The 20,920-nt window shown below is 43.4% G+C and overlaps 1 protein-coding gene across 4 annotated transcripts in view; it reads left to right on the forward strand.

Annotated features, from left to right (window-relative positions):
* Pxb (putative Hedgehog signaling attenuator pxb) overlaps nucleotides 1-20,920 on the forward strand; it is a 326,305-nt gene that overhangs the window by 219,840 nt on the left and 85,545 nt on the right. For 2 of the 4 annotated variants that reach the window (XM_071706091.1, XM_071706094.1), the window contains exon 1: nucleotides 4,067-6,014. The exons of the other annotated variants lie outside the window; for them this stretch is intronic. The gene's annotated coding sequence lies outside the window, so the exon portion shown is untranslated. Of the gene's footprint in view, nucleotides 1-4,066; nucleotides 6,015-20,920 lie in introns of those variants that run through there. 4 annotated transcript variants of the gene reach the window in all.

The following is a 20,920-nucleotide window of genomic DNA, read 5'->3' on the forward strand; positions in this document are numbered from 1 at the left end:
GATGCTAACCACCAACGTGATATAATTTCTTAGCATGTCAACGTAACTATTTCTATGAATCGTCAACTTGTTCGTAAAGCTCAGCTCTATTTGGTCGGGCTGGCTTTGACATTATGTCCACCATTGTCCACTTTTCTATATGTGCGGCTTAGTCCTCTTTCGAGGGGCGATTTGATCCCAAACTGCTCGGTAAATACATCTCCTCGTCTCCGCGCCTCCCCTCCTTTCCAAGAATCCCTCATCCCGAGACCCGTCTTCGGCCTCGTTTGACGAAGTTTTCAATGCCGCCGGCCAGCAGGCGATGAGTAGCCGGGCCCCATCCTATATCCTCCTCCCTCTCCCCAACCCTCCACCCCGCAAAACACTCGTCCTCCAAATACTCGTCCGCGGTATTTGCGGATATCCGCCGATAGTTTCGCAATACCAGCCGCGGATTGGGAAGGGGTTGACGCCGGGAGCAATGAGGGACGAGCAGAGGGGACAACAGCGGTGGAAGACGGGGTACGGTCGGTCGTATGGTGCGGAGGAGGGGAACAAACAACGAAACTCATTCTCTTTCTCTCTCCCTCCCTCCTCCTCCTATCTTTCTCTTTCTCTCTCTCATTCACTCACTCATGGGGCGCCTGCAATTCGATCCTCAAAGCCCACCGAGTAAATATAGCAACGACGACGGCGGTGGCGGCGGCGGTGGTGGCGATGGGAAACGGCAGGGTCTGAGGGGACGAGGAGCGGCAGCGTTTAATTAATTCCATCCACCGCGTCGTTACGATTGTATAACACAGCCGGTAACCCCCGTTCGTTCGGTGGTTCGTTCGTTCGTTTTTACCGTTCCCTTCGTCGCGACGTGGTACGGCCATTCGTTCGGTTTCCGGGGGGTGAAAACGTGCGCACGGTAGTTCTCGGATAGAATAACGAAAAGATCATGATAGTCTGGGGAGACGTTTCCAAATGACTAAATATTAGCGAGAATTACAATATTAATATATTGACGTGAATAGTTATAAATAAGACACATACATATAAATCATTTTTTTTATAAAGTCATATATGCATTTTTTTTAAGAGTCCCTAAAAGAGAATAAGATAACACCGAAACTGTGTGGCATTATGCAGAGAAAGTAGGTCGTGCGTAGAAGAGCTAATAATTATGGAAATGGCATGCATTGTAGACGGGATACTCATCGCGTATAGAACGAAGCTCCTAGGGGTCCTCATATGTGAGCGTATTTGTTTTTGCACGTTAAATACGTTGCAAAGGTGGATTATGCGTTGAGGGACGGGCATCGTCTTCAAAAAGTACCTCGTACCCCGCTATTACGTAAATTTTGTTTTGCATGACTCTGCGCTTCGATTTAGAATGTGTCACGCGTGTCTGTATACAGTATTATTATACAGTATACAGTATACAGTATTATTATAATAACGAATCTCGTTGTAACGTAATCTCGTTTTCCTTGTCGATGAATTATCTTATTGCTGCATTTAGCTGGAATCGCGTTTGCAATTCATGTTCGCAGAAATTAAACGAAAGATTTGAGGCGATTTTTCCTTCCGCTCTGTATATTATTCTCAAATTGCGCAAGCGTACCCGCGATACGAGCAATAAAATAAATTCCCTTCGAATGTTTGTTCGCGACTCGTTTCGCAAACGTCTCGCAGCTCCGAAGCGAGAATTGCTTTTCGCGCGCGCGCGAGAGAGAAGGTGGGAGAACGATCGCGCGAAATCGAAAAAATAAAAACTATGAAAAATCGTATCATATGGCGCGGGGATAAAATTCTTCTTCCACAATTCTTTATTCTTCCCAAGAGTAATGGTCATTCTGACACGTTTCTGCTCTGACACGTCCTGCCGGCGAGGATCCTGTAATATTACGGACGCGTCGAAGGCTCGGGCACGTTTCTGGTCTCCCGAGCGCGCCCGCGCCGGGGATATCCGTCCACGTGCTGCATATCCGCCGTCCAGAGCATATCCCCTTCGTTCGTTCTTTCTTTTCACCTACGTTCTCCTCCTTGTCTCGCGAGAGCCAAATGACCCACATACGTCGAATTATGGTCCCGCGAGTTCCGCCGCGGAGATCCACGGATTTCCGCCGCGTCGATAAGAAGACGGACGTTCCGTTACCTCGTCCATCTAATCCGACTTCCTGCGCCTGAGGTGCCGGCCTGATAAGCGGTCTTCAGATAAGAAGAGCGCACATCGTATGACGAACTCCGTTACGTCGCCTAACTCCGCGCGATCATTGTGAGACTCCGAGAGACGCAAATCTCGATAAATCGATGATTAAAATGAATAGAATGGATATTATACTTATTTATAATGGTGCAATAAAACGTTTTATCCTATAAAAATACACGAAACGAGATAGACGAATTCTGGGAAGTAGAATATCTAATCTTTAAAGTCGTTGAATTGGTCTCTTTTTATCTCCAACATGTATAGAGAAAGACATTTATTTTAATAGATTTTATTTCTGCGAATTAGTATCATAAAAATGAATTAATTAGAAGCAGAAAAGAGAAAGAAATGAAATCCAGTAATTACAATAACAGCCCGTTATGTTTTTCCAAGATTACAAATTCACCATTCAATACTGCACCAAACAATTTTCTATGGGTGCATTTTAAATCACCCACGTTTTGCAGGGTAATTACAACGCGTAGCAAGGCGCAAGGCGATCATTATCGGTTACGTGATCCGTTATGCATCGCGAGCTCGAAAGTGCAACGTGGCGCAATCGATATCACTTAGCAGGTAGTAGGTTCTTTTACGGTCTCTCGTGGAGGAATCAGCACGGACGACGCGGAAAAACTTTTCTAGAACGTAGAAGATTAGGCGAGGTGGCGTCAAACGCGGCCAGTCGATTAGGCTCCCCGTGGGAGTCGTCTTTTGACGATCGATCGTTCCCGGATTCGTCGACCGGGAGGAGATTCTCGCGGGAGACGCGCGGGGAACGACACGAATCGCTGTGTCGCGGGATTAGTGCGTTTTCCCGCGACGACGCGAGTTCCCTTGTTTGAACTAGCATTCGTCTGATACTTGCGTCTAATGTAAAACGCCGTTCTGACGACAACGTTGTCACTGTCGTCGTCGTCATTGCAGCTCTTGCGCACCGTCTCTTATTTACAGAATCCTGCGACGAAATGCTCTGTCGTTCTTACCGGTGGCTCCGCTTCATTGTGCAAACCCGTCGGCGCGAGACTACCGTCGGCAAGATGTAAACTCGCGCGTTCCCTTACGCTCTCTAAGACAGCACGACGACGGAAAGACAGCACGCGGAGGCGCATTCTGGGACCGTTGCAAATTCGCGTCTCTGAATGCGAGCGATAATTCAGACGTTGCACAACGAATTTATGTTTTCAAACAATGTCTCGTGTTCTTATTGCAGATAGGGAGAAAATAGGACGAGAGAATAGGCCATATTTTTTTTTATCACTTTAATTGCTTTTCATTAAATAATTGGTAACAAATATTACGACAAAATAACGTTGCTATAACGGGAAGATTATGCGATCATATCATCTTTCGATCATCTTCCGTATTTTTTTTTATTCATAGTAAGTTATAGATTTTATATTTAATAATGAACCTTTAAGATGTTGTTATTCGCGTGTCTATACGAAACCCTTCTGTACATAACAGAATCCTGTCACGATTGAGAGGGCACCACTGTGCAGGCAGGTAGAATGATCCTTCGAATAATGCATCTGGCTTGAAGGACACCAAACTGGATCGACCACGAAACACGATACGCGGAAAGTTAATCCCAACCCAAGTATATCGCTTTGAGTATCCACAAAAAACAGTCAAGCTTACGTGATACTCTAATATGAAATTCTTATATAATTCGATTCTTTTAATTTTGTATAAATTAGTAAGAGAAAAACAAATGCACAAACTTAGTGTGACGTAAATTTGCAGAATTTTGTGACACTTAATCGTCTTCATAACTACATCACGTTCGAAAAGAAATGGATTTCTATATTTATATAATAAAAGTAGTTACATTAGTATTTATTATCGCTTAAACTCCTAAACAAAAATTCTACTGCCTACTGGAGACGATAAAAACAAGTAAATATTTTCATATAAGCCAAATCCAACAATCAAGGAATCATCGGGATAACAACGGGCCTACCCAGAACCCGAAACCCGAGAGGACGAATCGGAGCAGCTTACAAATTCGAGCTCTCCATCCCCTCGTCCCTTCTTCTTCTCGTGTACATGTGCGTCGAGAGGACGAAACGTCGCGTCGCCTGTTCCCCGCACCCTGTATTCTATTCGCTCCTCCTCCCGTGGGTTTTGTGTGTCCGGCACCCTCGTGAAAAGAGTCCACACGTACCCGAAGAAAGAGGGAGAGTCGGGCGACTCAGAAAAGGGATCGCGGAGAGGGGGTCGCCAACGCAGTGGCACATGGTGGGGTGGTCTTGTAGGGTAGGGTAAATCGTGGCGGTCTTGGTGGGAGCGAGCGACGAGCGACCGAGCTCGAAGCGGCGGACGATCGTATGGAGCAACAGTGTGCCGCGCGCGGCCATGAAGCGACGGTCGTTCTGACGATGAGAGAGGTAGAAGGGGAGAGAGAGAGAGAGTGCTCGCGACGGTAGGCAACGATAAACTCGAGAATCTAGAGCGATTTAGAGCGTTGCGCGCCACGAAAATCGGATTGAATCGCGAGTGAAGTTTTGGAGCATCCTCGACGGATTTTTGCAACATCATCGTCGATCGGAGTAACGCAGTGGAATAAATAAGCAGCGTCTTTAATATTCCTCGTGTTAAATCTAGTGAGTGAGAACTTGGCAGAATTTTCGTTTCCTCGCCTCGCATTAGAGGGAGAATATTTTGTGCAGCGAAAAGGAAACGAAAAGTGCTGAGGTTCGACACGTCGCCGAAGTGAGCGTGAAAATTGAGTGAAAGAGGAAATAGTGCGGTGGTACGCGGGCGAGAAATAACCGAAGAGGAGTCTCGTGCGCCGCCGGTCGAGTGCGAAAATTCGTGATCGTGAGTGAACCTTCCCGGCGAGAAACTCGCGTTGTGTTCGACGCGCTTGATGATATCCCGAGGTGGAAGCTGGAAACTCGACCTGGTTACTCGTCTCGACTGGATTTTCCACGTCTCACTAGGGCAAAAGGAAGAATCCCTTTTTCCGCCCGCTCCCGACAATCCGGCGAATTTCGCCAATTTCGACGCGGACGTGAGGAATCGACTCGGTTGTGAGCAAACTCGTTCGAGATCATCCACACCTCCGGACAGATCTTCCAAATTCTCCCGGAGCAAGCGGAGAGAAACAACAATACGCTGCAAGGTGGTTTACAAGATCCGTGCGAAAATTCGCGAGTGAAAACCACGTTCGGTGCCTTCGACGATATCGCAATAACGCGCGTCTTCTCAGGATAAAAGAAAACGGTCGAGCTCGTCGCGAGTGCATCGTCTCTCGAGTGCGTTCGCCGTGCGAGAGTTCCGTCGCGAGTTTTTCCCCGTCTTTCCGAGGCAAGCGAGAAAGTGCCCGACACTTTGCCGCCGGTCGGGGTTTACTGACCTCAGCAGACGCGGAGTTGGCGACTGCCCTTCGTGACGACGAAGGGAGGCGACTAGACGACCCTTTGTGTCGATTTGAAGAGTATCTCGCGACACTGCAAACGGGGCGAAATTACCTTCTTCGGAGCTGCATATGACTACCGCATGCGGCTTTACACGTCTCGCTGTATCGTCCGCGGAGCTTCATCATCAGCTGCATCATTGACTTCGGGGAGACCATCGGCAGAGATTTCACGCGCGAGGATCGACGAATGGAATATCGCCGAGTGAAGAGTGTCGTGCGATTTTCTTCTGCGATTTGTGTGGTTAGTGTTATCAGCGAGTTGTTCGTGTGGTAGCGAGGGCAGAGGGTTCTCTGTCACGTCGCTCGCGAAAAAGTGTCGCGCGACTGAAATCGAGCGCACGGAAAATCGTCCGCGGTAGAGATGCGCTCGTAGCGAATCGACAACTTCGTCACCGCAGTCGCAGCCGGATTTCTAAGGTAAGCTGCGCACGTTTACCACGTCATCGTCGTCATCGTCATTGTTCGGAAACTTAGGGAAAACAAAGATGGATAAGCCCTTGCCTTATCTCGAAAGATACGTGAAACGACTTTATCTGACTTTGATAATGATCAGCTCGTCGATAAATAGCAAACAAATAGTGTGGAAGAAAATAGAACAGGTAGTTCACCCGAGAATATGACTCGGCAAACTAAAAAAAAATAAAAGAATATCAGATGTCTTTGGTACTAAATGTGAATAATACCAGGAAAACCGTGAAAGTGTCTGATAATTTTGAAAACGTATAAAATATGAAAACTCCAGGTTGATGCACGAAAAACTTATTACATTATTTAAAAGGTATGAATTTTTAACAGCGGTGTAACAAGAGTGTTTAACTTTAGTTCGAATGATAATGAGGATTAAAGGGATTACGTGTTTAACGTTACAGTGCCGCCCAATCCGTTTAAACAAAATGCGAACTGAAACTTTTGAAAGGCAGTAGCTGCGATTCTCGGGATAAAGGTATCTGGAAAGGGACGCTCGTAATTGCATGCGGTTTCGTTTTTGTTGAGGGCATGCGGTTTTGGGAAAAAAGAACCTTTTTTTTAATAAAGGAAAAAAAGAATTAAAAATATCCTTTCCTACTTCGGAGTGCGAATTACGCGTGCGTCACGTGGCGAATTTCGGAGCGTAAAGAACGCACTCCGTTTTTTTTTGTTTTTTTTTTTTCGGAACGGATCTTCCCTCCACCATCGTTGCTGTCTTCCTTTTTCGCGCAACCCGGCGCAAAGAGGATTACCTCGAATCCGCTCCTAAAAGCATCTCGACGAGCGACGATTTCCATCGCAAGGGGCCTCACCTCGCGCGGATGAGTGACCCGTTCCGCGTGGATTATCGCGCGATCGATCGCGGATTTGCGACATTTCGCGCTGCGAGATCCTCCCGGTGAAGTAACGAGCTTTTTTTGTCGATAATCTTAATAATTTAGATCGAAAATATGTCTCCAGAATTCAGAAAATGTAAAACATTAGAGTGACATGTTACAAGAAAAGAATTAACGTGAATGAAAACAATAAGTATGAATTTCATTTCAAAGTTTCCAATTTTGTATCAACTAATAATAATATGTATAATATAATACACGTGAATGCAGATTCATTTACATTGCAATGATACATTAGCCGCTTATTTTTTATCGTATTACGATGAGTTAATTAATTTAAACAGCAAATTGATCAGATATTATTTCATAACAATAGTAATAAAAATAAATGCATAAGGAAAAAATATATAATTTCGTGTTATCAGTTCGATTGACACTGCGGACTCGATAAAAATCACAGTTTCCTAGCTCACTGTTTCGGGAAGGCACGCTTCCCCGAGGGAGAGCCAAGGCAGGCGATAAAATTTTACTGCCGCTCGAGGTGCCGGGAATATCGGCGAACCGAGGTTTTAACGCATCGTGGTCGCGACTTTCGCATGTACTTGCACTTTTCATCGACCGCGCGCGTCCTGGGGCATCTTGCGCCGCAGGAAAATCTCGACGGTCGGGCGGAATTCAGAATCGGGGATGTCTCGCCGTTCCGGAAAATTCAATAAAGTCGCGGGAACCTTAGCGTAAATTCACATGGAGTACACGTTACGATTTCACCGAGAAATCGTCGTTTTTGCCGCGTGTTACATCATGCACGTTAGGCGTCTCCTACACAAGGTCCGATTCTGTTTTCTCCCGCTAATTCCACGAGATGCATTTTTCGCCACAGAACTTTTTCTCGTCGACCTCGCGGAGCGTTCTCGCGCCGCCTTCCACCTTCGATCGATTCCAATCGCGACTTCTTGTTATTTCCTTGAGTGCGTCTGGGCGACGAAAATTTTTCCTCGTCGACGAGTACAGGCGTAGTGTCACCTAAGCGTTTCCGAAAACGGTGAAAATCTTACGTTACGCTCGACTTGTGCTGCAACCGCTTCTTGTTTTCCCAAGCACATCGAGTGACAGGAATCTTCCTTGTGAATTAGTTTCGCTTCAATTCTCTACTCCGAAAGGAGATACTTTAAAAATACGTTCTCTGTCTGATCAACATTACAGTTTATTTTTTTTTTTTAACTATTTTGAAAACTTTTTTCGTCGAAAAATTCAGTGTTTTATAATATATGTATGGGAAACCGCAAAGATCGCTACACGCGTTACATCCTCGATCAAGTCACATCGCAACTTCTTGTTATTTCCACGAGTGCATCCCGATTGAATTTTACGTCTCGACACGAGTTTCTCAATACAAGTATCATACGCTACGCGCTCGAAATCTGCGAAAATCTCCACGGACGTTACAACTTCCATCGAATCAAGTGCCGCGTACTTGTTATTTTCCTGAGTATATTCTGGCGACAGAAATTTCTCTTCTCTATAACGCCTTACAATAAGCATATATTATATTATCGAATTAAAATGCATGAATTTCTTGAGATGCACAAGATCAAGTAATATTTTTACAGAACTATTGTGCTTTAGATTAATTCTATAGTTGTAACCAAGATGAAATTAAAAACATTACTTATATATATATAAATGATCATAAATTTTAACAATTTTTTCAAAAATCTCTAAAAGATAATTTATTGAAGAATTAAAGGAGCTGGATAATCTCAATCAACAAATTATATATTTGTAATATCAAGATTGTATTATTTCATCGATTTCTAAACACATTGCAATTCGTAATGTTTGTAGTATTTGCTTGTTTGCTCTTCGCCTGGATGATTTCTATTTTTACTCCTGTGAACGACACACGATTCTCGCAGGATTCCGTAATGATCTTTTTGGCGTTTCGTGTGGCGCACCGTCCTCGCGGCAGGTTGATCGAATCGGCGAGACCGGAATTTTTTCGCGGTAAACGTAACATGATAGCTCTACGTCCGGATCCAATACCGCGCCAGACACTAGGAAGAAAAAGGGAGAAGCGTATATAGAGAATGCCGGTATGATCCGACGAGTAAAAAAAAAAAGTAGAAAAGCAGAGAGAAAAATGGAGTAGCGAAGCGGGTGGTGAGAATTCGATGGAAGTAATCGTAAGCTTCGCGAAAAGATAGACACGGAAAATTAATTTTGCGCGTCTAAGTAACAGAACGTTACACTGGTGATACGATTTTCGTTACGTTCTTTCTTTCTCGGAAAAAGAAAGTAATCGCACAATCCAGTTCCTGAGATAAGAATTAATAACGTCACGCGACGAAGGAACGGAAGTTAGTTAGCCGAGTTCGCATCTCGTCGAGTCCAGATTTCTTTTTTAGCGATATAGAAAGAAATGGCGCACCTTTCTCGCGCCACAAACTCTATTCTTGGATTAAAGAGAGTTACGACGCAAACGTACTTGGCCGGACGGGGGGGGGGGGGTGAGCTCGGGATTAATCTCGTCGCTGCCGGAGGAATCCCGGATCCGGGAGTTTATAAGTGCGACTGCGGCTGACAGTTATTAGGGACAGTTATGGGGGGGTGCCCATGGGCGAAAATGCGAGTATGTCCTGCGGCTTTCTTATTCGCGGCGCTTACTTTATTTCAGTCTTCCCCGAACGTGATATCGAGCCGGTGTCCTCGTAGAGATAGAGTGCGCGCGTTCTCGTGTAGAAAATTACTATCCTCTTTGTGCGCTCGACGCTCGGTGCCAAAAGCGATTTAGCCAACGACGCCGGAATCATCCTGATAGCTCCTGACGGCCAACGAGCGGATTGAAAACAACGTCGTTCCCGCATATCGCTCGGTCGTTATTCCGCGGGAAAATCCTCGAAGAAACGGCGCGCGTGGTAGAAGTATGTCGAATGGGGCGCCTTTAAACTAAAAACGCTAAACGGATTTTTTCCGGACGAGATATTCGTCGATTATGTTACCTTTCACGGTTCTAATACATCTATATATATCGTAAAATATCTAAATCTAAAAAATCGATTTTGCAGTTACTGTAAATGTCGATAAGAAACGTAACTTTGAAAATTTTGTTTCTCACACAGTTTTTCGGAAATTCTAAGTTGCAATCATGTTCCAAGTAACGATTCCAAAAATACATCACATTCCTGTCAATAATCACAAAGATAATTCATCGATCCGAAAAGCTAAACAATCAATCTTATCCTCTGATCTGATGATAGAAAAATTTACAATAAACACACGCAACGCTATTCTACTTCTACTTCCGAGTCGCAGAATAACATGAACGACTTTAGCTATAAACTGTACAACTGATTGTAAGTATAGTTAGCAAGTTTATATCTATTTCAACATCGTGTGAGAGCAGCCGTGATGCAAGCGAGAAATAATGTTCAGTTATCAGGACATAAATGATCAGGAAAAATTCATACATAAAAAAAACTGCTGAGAGCGTATATTTACGTATATTGAGCTTTCAACTTTTATTATTCCCAAAAATAACCACCTGAAAAAAAATTGCCAAAGCTAGATGCAAACTCATCGAAAAGCTAATATTTATAATTCCGTATAAACTAAAATCGCTAAAAATGGGTTATTTTACTTGCTGTCGTTATAAGCTTGAAAACATTGCGTAAAAAAAAAACAAAATTGTTATGGCATATACAATTCTATTTAATTGTGTTTTTTTTATTTTTGGAGCAGAAAAATCATACTAATATTTCGGGGATATTTTGAGAATATGTATTTTGATGCACAGTATGATATCGAGAGAGAGAGAGAGAGAGAGAGAGAGAGAGAGAGAGAGAGAGAGAGAGAGAGAGAGAGAGAGAGAGAGAGAGAGAGAGAGAGAGAGAGAGACAAGCGCAACGACTGATTAAAAAATTGAGAGAACTAGTGGCTGAGGCAGATGGAACGAAAGTGTAGCGACTCGGCACGAGGTGGAGACACAAGCCGATGCGCAGAGATGCGCTTGCATTCCTTTGCGCTCCGAGGAAAAGTTTTCCTTAAAAATTATATTTCATATATTTTTATAAATTATTTTGCAAATTTCTATAAAATATTCATTTATTATGAATGAAAGCTATTTTATCGTCTGATATTTTTTAGCATAATACATTTTTTTGGACTATTTTATAATTTATTTTTTCGAAATCATAAAATAATAACTAAAACGAAGAACTTTACTTCATCATCACGTTATTTAACTAACTGCGGATTCAATATTTTCCGGAACACCCAGTATACCGTGTTAAGGTTCTGCTAATTCACGTCTACTCGGATTAATGTTCGTACGGACGAAATTGCTGAAATTTCCCGTATATTCGCTATACCGCGTAATTCACTGCGAATTTCATGCCAGCTATTTCTGCATTTATATACCGTATACCGTAGCCGAACAGGGCTGTATCAAGAACGATCTAGTCGTGCAACCAACACGTGAAATACGATAAAGAAGAATATAACTCTTTCTTGCTATGTTATTTTATCTTATATATACGACATTTTGAGTCTACAGTCATTTATATAACTTTAAAAACTGTGTATTTCTTATCGGCGATATAAAATTATTACTAGAATCAGAATTCAAAAGTAATGGGCGATTTTTATTAGCTATACAAGGGGATAACAAGAATTGAATAAAGTAATCAACTAAATAAGAAATAAAAAATAACAATAAAATTTAATCATTTTTCTACGTTGCTGTCGCGGACTGTCAGATTACACTTGTGCTTCGTCGCTCTTGCTAATTTTTTTCCGATCACCTAATATTTATCGCAATTAAAAGCTTTTCTCATTGTGCAGAAGCGAAAATGGTGCAGAACGAATAGTTTTTAGTGGAAACTGGCGAATAATTCCGCGTCGATTCGTCCCTGTGGCTGGCGAAACGTTGCGGACTTCCTCGTCGTGGCGATTCCACTTAAACCGAGTTTACGACGGGCGGGAACCAGCAACGTTTACCCGATGGACACACGAGCCCGGGCTTTATCACTCGTTAAGCCCATCGCGATTAGTGTCCCCGGTCCGGCAGGTCGTCCGTCCGTCCCCACCTTCTCTTCCTTCTCTTCCGACTGTAGAGGAAGTACTTTTACGACCGGGACAGAGGAAGAGTCCGCGGATAACGGGCGATTCCTATGAGGACGAGACGTGTTTCGGGTAACCGGAAGTTCCGATACGAGCGCGCGTTAATGCGATGTCGCGCGTGATGAAAATTCCCCATCTCTCATCGCGCGACCTCGCGTTTCACGGATGCGTATTCGCGAACATTGACGCGCTTATTATTGAGATGTGGCGTGTCGAAGATGTAGGATAAACGATGAAATTATTGATCACCTAAAAATAGTTTACATACAAATTATGATTGACGTTGCAAATAATGTTTTTTTCTGAGGCGCTGTTTTATTTTTCGATTCAACTAGAGTGAACATTCGACATCGATTTTTCGTTCTAACGTTCGGGATGTAACAGTTGCATCTCTTTAATGTCCGTGCACGAAAACATCCCTTAAAGTAGCGGGAAACAAATCCTTTTCTGTATCCTATCGAACACATCGACATGATAGCGTGAGTTGCCTTTTCCGCTGTTTTTTGCCGTCCCGTTTTCTGCTCATTTTTCAGTTTCTCCAATTCCCATCAAGACGCGCGAAGTTCCGCCGAGACTGCGAGAGCGCGAGTGGCATTCCTCCCGCGTTTCTTTTCGTTTCTCTCCTCCTTTCTTTCTTTTCTTCCTTTTTTACTCCGCGATTCTCTTTTTCGCGACTCTCGAGGCGTCGGCGAAAACAAAGCGGATTCCCTAGCGTAATAAAGAGACTTCGCTCGGCGCAAAAAGGCTTGACCGTTCGCTTCTTTGCCCGTCATCTCCTTAGCGATTCAGTCTTACCCTTCTCCACCACCTCCTCCTCCTTTTTCTTTCCTTTCTGACGGGGAATCTTGTATCGGAATCGGAGAAAGGCTTTTCGCGGCTTTATGTCCGACATTTGCAATTTTAAACGACAATACTCAGGAACTTGCGTAATTATTGTTCCTTGATGCCATCCTGCAATCCGTTTTTATTAAATTTAAAGGCACTCGAATTAAATTAGCACGTCAATTTTAAAATTAACACAGAAACAGTATTTTCCAAATTGCAGATCCATGCATCCGGTAATCGCACAGTATCTAAACCGCGCTGGTGTTCTCTCTGACTAAATGTCTTTGGACTTCGGAAACTTGCGTACATTCATATTTTTTAACATCCTAGAATATCCATCTTTTACCTGCACCTTTAGCCGGAGGCGGCCAGATGGCTAACACCGGGAGAGAGAAGGGGCGGGAACGCGAGATGGTTTTCGCAATCTCACGGTGGCTATAATTCAAATCCAAACTTGTCCAATTGCCCGCGCTCGTCGCATTATACCGCCGACTTAATCCAAACTTTCGTCGTCGCCGAGGTTAAAGCGAAATTCAGAACGGCGGCACCATCGTTTGTTGGGACGATCGTTCGTGTGTGCGTGTGCGTTTCTGCGAGCGGAAATATATGCCGCGCGAATTTCTTCGTCGTTTCCCGCGAGTACGCGCTCGCATTTCGCGACTCCGGCGGTCGGGAGTTTTCGCACCGTGCGCAAACGGAGACGGGAAGAAAATTACGTTGCTAAATTACCAATCCTATAAGCACGACGAGTATCGCAAATACGCGCCCCGCGACTTCAACGCGAAAACGGAACTGCGGCGCAGCAACTCGGAGGTTCGAGATGAGAAAAGCGAACGAATAGTCGCGGCGCGCGCGCGGCGCATGCAAATTAATTCGCGTCTCGAAAATGCGAGCGAATTGTCCGTGATAAATAACGACTACGGCGTCCAACCTCGACTCGGTTTTCAGATTAATAAGCGATTGCGAGGCGTGGGATAAGATATAAATAAATGTAGTTAAAGTAAAATTTCTCGTAAAATATTCCCGTCTCTATTAACGATCCAAATAAATTCTGAAAGACATACGTTAAAATCTCGTAAAGGACGCGGATTTGTTCGTACAGAGGTTGGATATCGAGAAAAGTGGTAGATGTATTCCGGGTAGTAATTCAGAGCTTGTAAGTCTGCTTGAATATAAAATAAAATACTCGCTTTGTGCCATCTCAGCCAAGTTATTTTCGCGATAAACAAGCAATAACCAGAGAACCGAAACAGTTTTGCAATATAAAGATAAAGTTAAGCAATGTTACTTAAAACTTTTCTATCGGCCAGTTAAAATTCATATAGGCAAAACTATATTTTGAAAACATTTTAAATAAGCGCAATCAAACAACTGAAATTTCTGTAGGATAAAAATTTGTTTTTAACAAGACCATATCATGTAGCTTACGAACTTATGGAAAATATGTATTTTCGAGCTATACTTTGGTGATGAACTGAAGTACTTATATACAAGGATAAGAACATTTTATTTAAAATGAATTTAGTATCGCGTAAATAATTGAAATGTAAGGATTTGGATACTTATTTTCGGTCAGCATATTAGATCGCCAGATAGGAATAAAGAACTCGATCCATTTTCCCGGATCAATGCAATAATAATCGGATTAATTATAACTTGTTTTGCGTACTTTTAAGATAGGTTCAATCGCCTGCGGGCTTGCGGAAGATCTAAATTCGCTTTTGCACGAATCACAAGTCCAGAAGAAGGAAACGGGGCAAAGGCGAGTCGGAAGTGAAGAACGAAACGGAGAGAGGATAGGGGAGCTTCTCAACCGGGAAATACGGCCCCGAAGCGGTACAATTATATCTCGATTAAGATTCAAGAATGGATTTCGCGGGGCGCCCGCGCTCCGTTCTTTTTGCTCTTTTTGAGGTGCGAGAGAAGGAAAGATAAGAGAGGAGATTAAAAATCACTCGGAGCGCCGGAACGCAACTTACGTGGAAATTTCATGTCGGATTAAACGCAACTGCCGCCGCCGCCCGCCGTCGTGTCTAGTTCTATGATCTCGAGAACAGCCGCGCGATAAGAGAGTCCGGCGAACGAGAGTCGAGATAATCCGACGGGAATTAAAGTAACTCGACTTTCGCGCAGCGCGAAACGACTGTTGCTCCACGGAATGGAATTTCCGCGGGTGGGGAGGAGAATACGTGGGAAAAAATTCAGCTTCACAAAGAGAGTGTGCTCTCTCTCTTTCTCGGCTTTGGCTTCACATAGCTAATACTTCCTGTTCCTCCTTCTTCTCTTCGTCGAAGACAATTTCTGCGGTTGTTATTCCGCTTCATCCCTCTGTCGCTATTTCCTTTCGCTTCGCAAGGAAACATCTACATCTTCGTGCGCGTTTTTCTTCGCTCGTAAGAGCGGTTCGTAAATGACTTTCCGCGCGTTCTCTCGCACATCGTACGCAGTAAAATCGCCCGCGAAACGCGCCCGATGCACTTTTACGTGCGTTATATAAACGCAAACGCTCATCCGAGCGTCGCAATGTATATCCTACGGAAAGTAGATGTTCTTCGGAAGAAAGACGAATATATTGCGATTATCTGGGGAAAACTGTTTTTCATGAAAGAACGCACTTCCGATTTTCTATCAATGGAGATCCATTTAACACATTATCAGTCGCAGAAATGCGCTTTCGCGGGGAATAATGAGTTTTGCAAGAAGGGGTGTTCTCTTTCGATTATAAAGTATAAAATTCACGAGACTCATTTACGGAACTGCGTATTGTCATCCTAATTTCAAGGACCGCGGATCGACAGAATGCTCACTGCGTTTCCCGCACTTATCGCTGGAAATGCAAAGAGGGCGAAGAATGGGGAGCGACCGTGGGGGCGAGAATTCAATTAAGGACTTACCCGATGCATTTAACGCCCCGTAAAGCCGGACGCGAGAGTGCGCAAAAACCACCACCGGCGGCTTTTCCCCTCAAAACCAGCAGGGATTTACACGACGCGATGTGGCGTGGCGCGGCGCAGCACCGCGCGTCGTGCTACGTGTGCATTTGCCACGCACAACGCTTCGCCTGCATTGTGCATTGGAATAAATGACGCGTCGTTCGTTCCACGTTAATCCGTCGACGACATTGAACCTGCGAAACGCGCAACGTCACGGAGAATACTCGATACGTTAAGCTGAGATCCCTAAATTCTGCAATAGCTCCACGAAACGGTAAAGGAGGTAAACGGTGAGATTTGATTAAGTACGGATTTAATCAAATCTGATTAAGTATGACAGGCTCAATCTTCAGAAGCGTTTCGTGAATCAGGCTTCTTACGCTCGATCCACGCGACTTTGCGGCTGCGGTTTCGTTTACCTTATTATAAAAAATTAGGTGCTCCTAAATTCAAATCCTTGTTAAACAGGACTAGCACCTAATTCAGCGTTTTGACGTGTATTAGAATGTTTTAAAAATAAAACATTTTAATACCAATTACATAGAAGCATCTAATTTCTTAACACTCTGAGCACTTAATTAGCATTTAATTTACTAATATGTTAGAATTTATTTAGCGCGGTTGGAGGGGGGATTAATTTAATAAAAGTCCCGTTTTAAGGTACAAAATTGAAAAAGGCTGCATTAATTGATGATATCAAACGCGACAATCGAGGCACGGGTCGGTTATTTCACATTACGCCATTACTCAGCGACGACAATGGAAAATAATTAACAATCGGGTCTCCGTGCACCGTTTGTATTTATTGCGCGCCGGCATCTCGTGCCGTTTAAGTGCGATACGGCGGGAAATGGCAAAGTCTTATTATCCGGGCAATTAATTTCGCTTACAGTCGTGGCGCGAGCTTGATGTCAAAATAATTCGTCAACATGTTGCAGGCGCCGGCGATGTCGGTGCGGTCTTTATTAGGTCGCGACTTAATGGCGAGCAAAACTATGGACAATAGCAGCAGCACCTTCGACTGCAACTCTGATTCAATTTCATTTCGACGAATTTCTCGAGAGTGCTTCCTATTCTGCGACGTCAGCAATATTAATCATCCGACAGGATAATTCCGCGTCCAAGTTATGAATGATCAATGATGTAGTATCCAGCAATATACTCTGTTAAAATGATATCATTAATGCTAAGTGATATATATCTTGTTAACAGTAAAGCAAAGCTACGTTGTTTCGACGTCAAATTGATTTGAATTATTGAAATTGTTGTATTTTGTTATTAAAATGCCGATCAAGTCGATTGCATTTGACACCGAATATACCTCGTGAATGCACGGTCAATAATAAAGCTGTAGAAAGACGTGATCGAATCTACCGGATCCCGAGATCATAGTGTTAACTTCCTGAAATTTATCTCATCGAGATGCATTTAGGGGAGCGGCGTGGAGAGCGATGTGTCTCCAATTATCTGTAATGATGTAAAATCGTGCGGCGATAATGGGTCGAGCGGCGAGCAACAAGGTCGGAAGACACATGTTCCCTATTAATAGCCGTGTGTCGTTTTTATCGCGGGAGAGGTGACTGCACGAGAGGACCGAGGGGAAGAAACCACGAGGGTTCGAAAGAGAGGACGAGCCGAAGAAAGAGACGGGACCGACGGCGCCCGTCGGGGTTAAATACGCCTTTTCTTTCTTTCTTCTGTTTTTTTCTTACGGGTCGGCCACCCACTAGAGACAATACCGAAACTTCGCTCTCTCGCGTTGCCCATCCGACCGGCCGGCGGTCTCCCTCTATTTACATCGGTCGCGACGATTATTCTTACCACCCGCTCGCTTTTAACGCCAGCTGCGCCGGCCGGGCGTCGCTCTTTTTATCCGCGCTCGATTTAACCGACGATAAGATGTAACACGGGTGTTATTTCGCGTACCTAGTCCCGCCATCGAGCAACTCCGTCTTACGCGCGATTGTCGGATCTTCACGACTGGATTTCATCCTCGGCCCTCCGTTGGGAAAATCCGAGATCGTTCTCTCGCAATCTAACAAGATCACTTTTAATCGCTAACGATCATGGAACCATCAGTATTTCGAGACAGTCATTATACTCATTACATTTCTTTCCGTTTTTCTGTGAGTTTGACTCTCCAGTTTAAAAGATACGGTACTTCCTATAGTATATCTACTACTGTATCTTTGATATTTCACGACTATTTTATTCGCATCCAAAAAAATATGTATCGCCAATTCCTCACAATCAGTTATACTCGCTAGCAATACAGTTATCGCGCAGTTACATGAGCGACGAAGTATCAAAATTCATAAGACCGAGTTATCGTGCTCGAAGAGAAGTTGTCGGGAAAAGTATTGGCCGACGAGAGAATCGCGTGCACAGTAAAAAATTTTGTGTCAATGGAAGTCCACTCTCAATTTTGTGTTAAAATAACTCATTCATCGTGTTATTTTTGACATTTAGAAATGTTATATCGACATTTATAACATTTCTAAATGTCAAAAATAACACGATGAATGAGTTATTTTAACACAAAATTGAGAGTGGACTTCCATTGACACAAAATTTTTTACTGTGTGGGGTGCATTTTAATTGGAATTCTTTTCCTTATTCGCGATGCTTCGTTCGTACGTCTGGTCGTGCCATATAGATTACGAGAATGACCGAAGGAAGCTGTACTGAACGCGTGTAGTGTATCCGTGGCACGCTTAAAAAAAAAAATGTTAAACCTCTGCAGACTCTAATTTACGCGTATGTACTACGTATATGTATGCATATGCATGGAATTTCAATATTTCTTTCGCTCGTCTTAATCCTCTGACTCGTTATCTCATTCGTGTATTACATCTGAAAGCTTCACATGGGGACATTTGCGATGATAACTCGACATTTACACCGTTCTCGTAGTGTAATCCATTAGCGGATGCAGGATGAAATAAGAGTTAATCACGCTCGACATGAGTCTGCCGGCATGCTCTATTTACCCACTCGAAATCCAATAAAAAAAAAGGCGAAACCAGAGATTCGCGTTGCACATTGATACCCGTTATTATTAGAATTATTATTATTATTATTATTATTGTCACATTTATTGTAATTAATTAACGTTAGTACCGTGCACGCGAATACAATCGACAAATTACTAGAGCTTGTAAAGAATAAACCAGATTTACATCCGCGCTATTGGAAACGTAACGATATCTCGGAACAACATTCAATGAAAGCTCAATAAAAGCTTTCTAGCGTGACGAGCAATAAATTACCGAAGAAATACAGGCCGTTACATATTATACACGAATCACGCTGATACTGAGAAGATTAAAAGGGGCGGAGGACGGAGCGCTTTGATAAGACGGAAAAATCCCGACGAATGCTGATTGCTTTAATTGCTCGAGTGCTCCGTTTATGTATTTTACATTAACCAACTTTTCCCCCTGGCCGTTCCAGGGTGCCTTTTTGTCCCCCCGTTTCTCCTTATCTCCCGTTTCTCTATGATACTCTATTATTCAAAGCAGTTCTTGCGCGCACTTGGCGGATCAAAGAGATAACAGCAGGATATCCAATTTATCTCCTCCGTGGGGAAAAGAAGGGCCTCGAGACTTTCTGCGATTGTACTTGCAATTAAACGTCCGGTACTCGGCAGCAAATTTTTACGGGACGTGCAGGATTCTCGCTCAAGTTATCCGCCCAACGGTTGCGTTAACTCTTTTTTAGCGGAGAGAGGAACGGGCGCGTGTCAAATAATTGGAAGAATTTAACACCTCGAAATCGCGAACAGCGTTTCTGGAGCGTATGATACGCTTGAAATGGGTCAGTAAATTCAAGCCGATAAAAGCTATCCATCGCATCAAACGTCATGTATATTTGATTTACTGATATTCCCTCGAATATAATAATCGAATCAATGTTGCCGATTGATGCCAATTGATGCGTCTCTATACGTTCATGAATATTCAATTAAAGTAAATAATTACGATGATTATAATTCTGAGCACGCAGCTATATATTATGGACTATATCCAGAAACGGACTAAGTAAAGAGATCGCTATCTTCTCGAGTGGGCGAGATCTACGTCGCGCAATAATTTTTCGCGCGGTTAAGTATCCACGGTCGACCCCCTCGAACTTTTCGCCATTTTTTTCGCGTGGCATTTTAATAATCGCGAAACTCGAGCGAAGTTCGCGATTCGAGCCGCGAGTATTCGCAGTAACTTCTTCCACCATCGATCTTCGAATTCCGCCCGCGCTCGGGGGCTGAATGCAGCGTGCAAATATTCCCCGAATGGGCGACAAACGGCAAAACCCTTCCGTGCATCGCGTCGCGTCTCGAGAGCACGGAATCGACCGTACGGAAGATCGATGTAAGCCGTGGAAAGAAAGCTGAATTATGGAGTTAGTTACGGACGTGAAGTAGCGAGTCGCGTCGAGGAATTAGCGAACGCGTTGCTTGGCAAAGGCGATTTGCAGATTAGTACGGGCCGACGACTGCGCGCATATCGAACTATCGAGCGCATAGGTACTCGGAAATATCGTCCGTTCATCGAGGTAAAAGCCGCTCCATCGAAACAATTCGTACGCATAACGTAATAGCGATCTGTTACGGGTATATTACGTATAATTATGATATTGTAGAGTGATTATACTCATATTTATACTGGATGAACGTAACAAAATTGTTTTCTCGCTTTAATTGACTAATGTACGTAGAGTTAATTAACTCACTTTCGAGAGACTTTTGAGAAATCTTATTCAGATATCGGCTCTCTATCGAGGATGTGTTTCTTACAAGTATAATTTCTCACAAGTACAATTGTGCAATCGTGTTGAAAAGTAAACGAAAGATTTCCACGGACAAGAGTAATATAATCAGTCTTTATCAGTGGCGCGCTAAATCTTAGAATTGCTTAGAATCTAAATCTGTTACCGTCCGTAAGATTTTTATACACTTTCAAATATCCTAACAAAAGGAAAATTTTTTTTTAATACGCTGCGAATTCTCAATCTCTGAGATAAATTAACTTTACAAATACATTCGTTTTTCTTCTTATTATATGTGCAGGATACTTGAACTTATGATCCGATATCGTAGATTTTCAAAAACTTTGGAGATAGGAGAACTCTTAGAAGAATAGATAAG

The sequence above is a fragment of the Temnothorax nylanderi genome, unplaced genomic scaffold, assembly GCF_030848795.1.
Source record: "Temnothorax nylanderi isolate EJ_2023f unplaced genomic scaffold, tnyl_v1.0 TNYL_tig0049_pilon, whole genome shotgun sequence".
Taxonomy (NCBI): domain Eukaryota; kingdom Metazoa; phylum Arthropoda; class Insecta; order Hymenoptera; family Formicidae; genus Temnothorax; species Temnothorax nylanderi.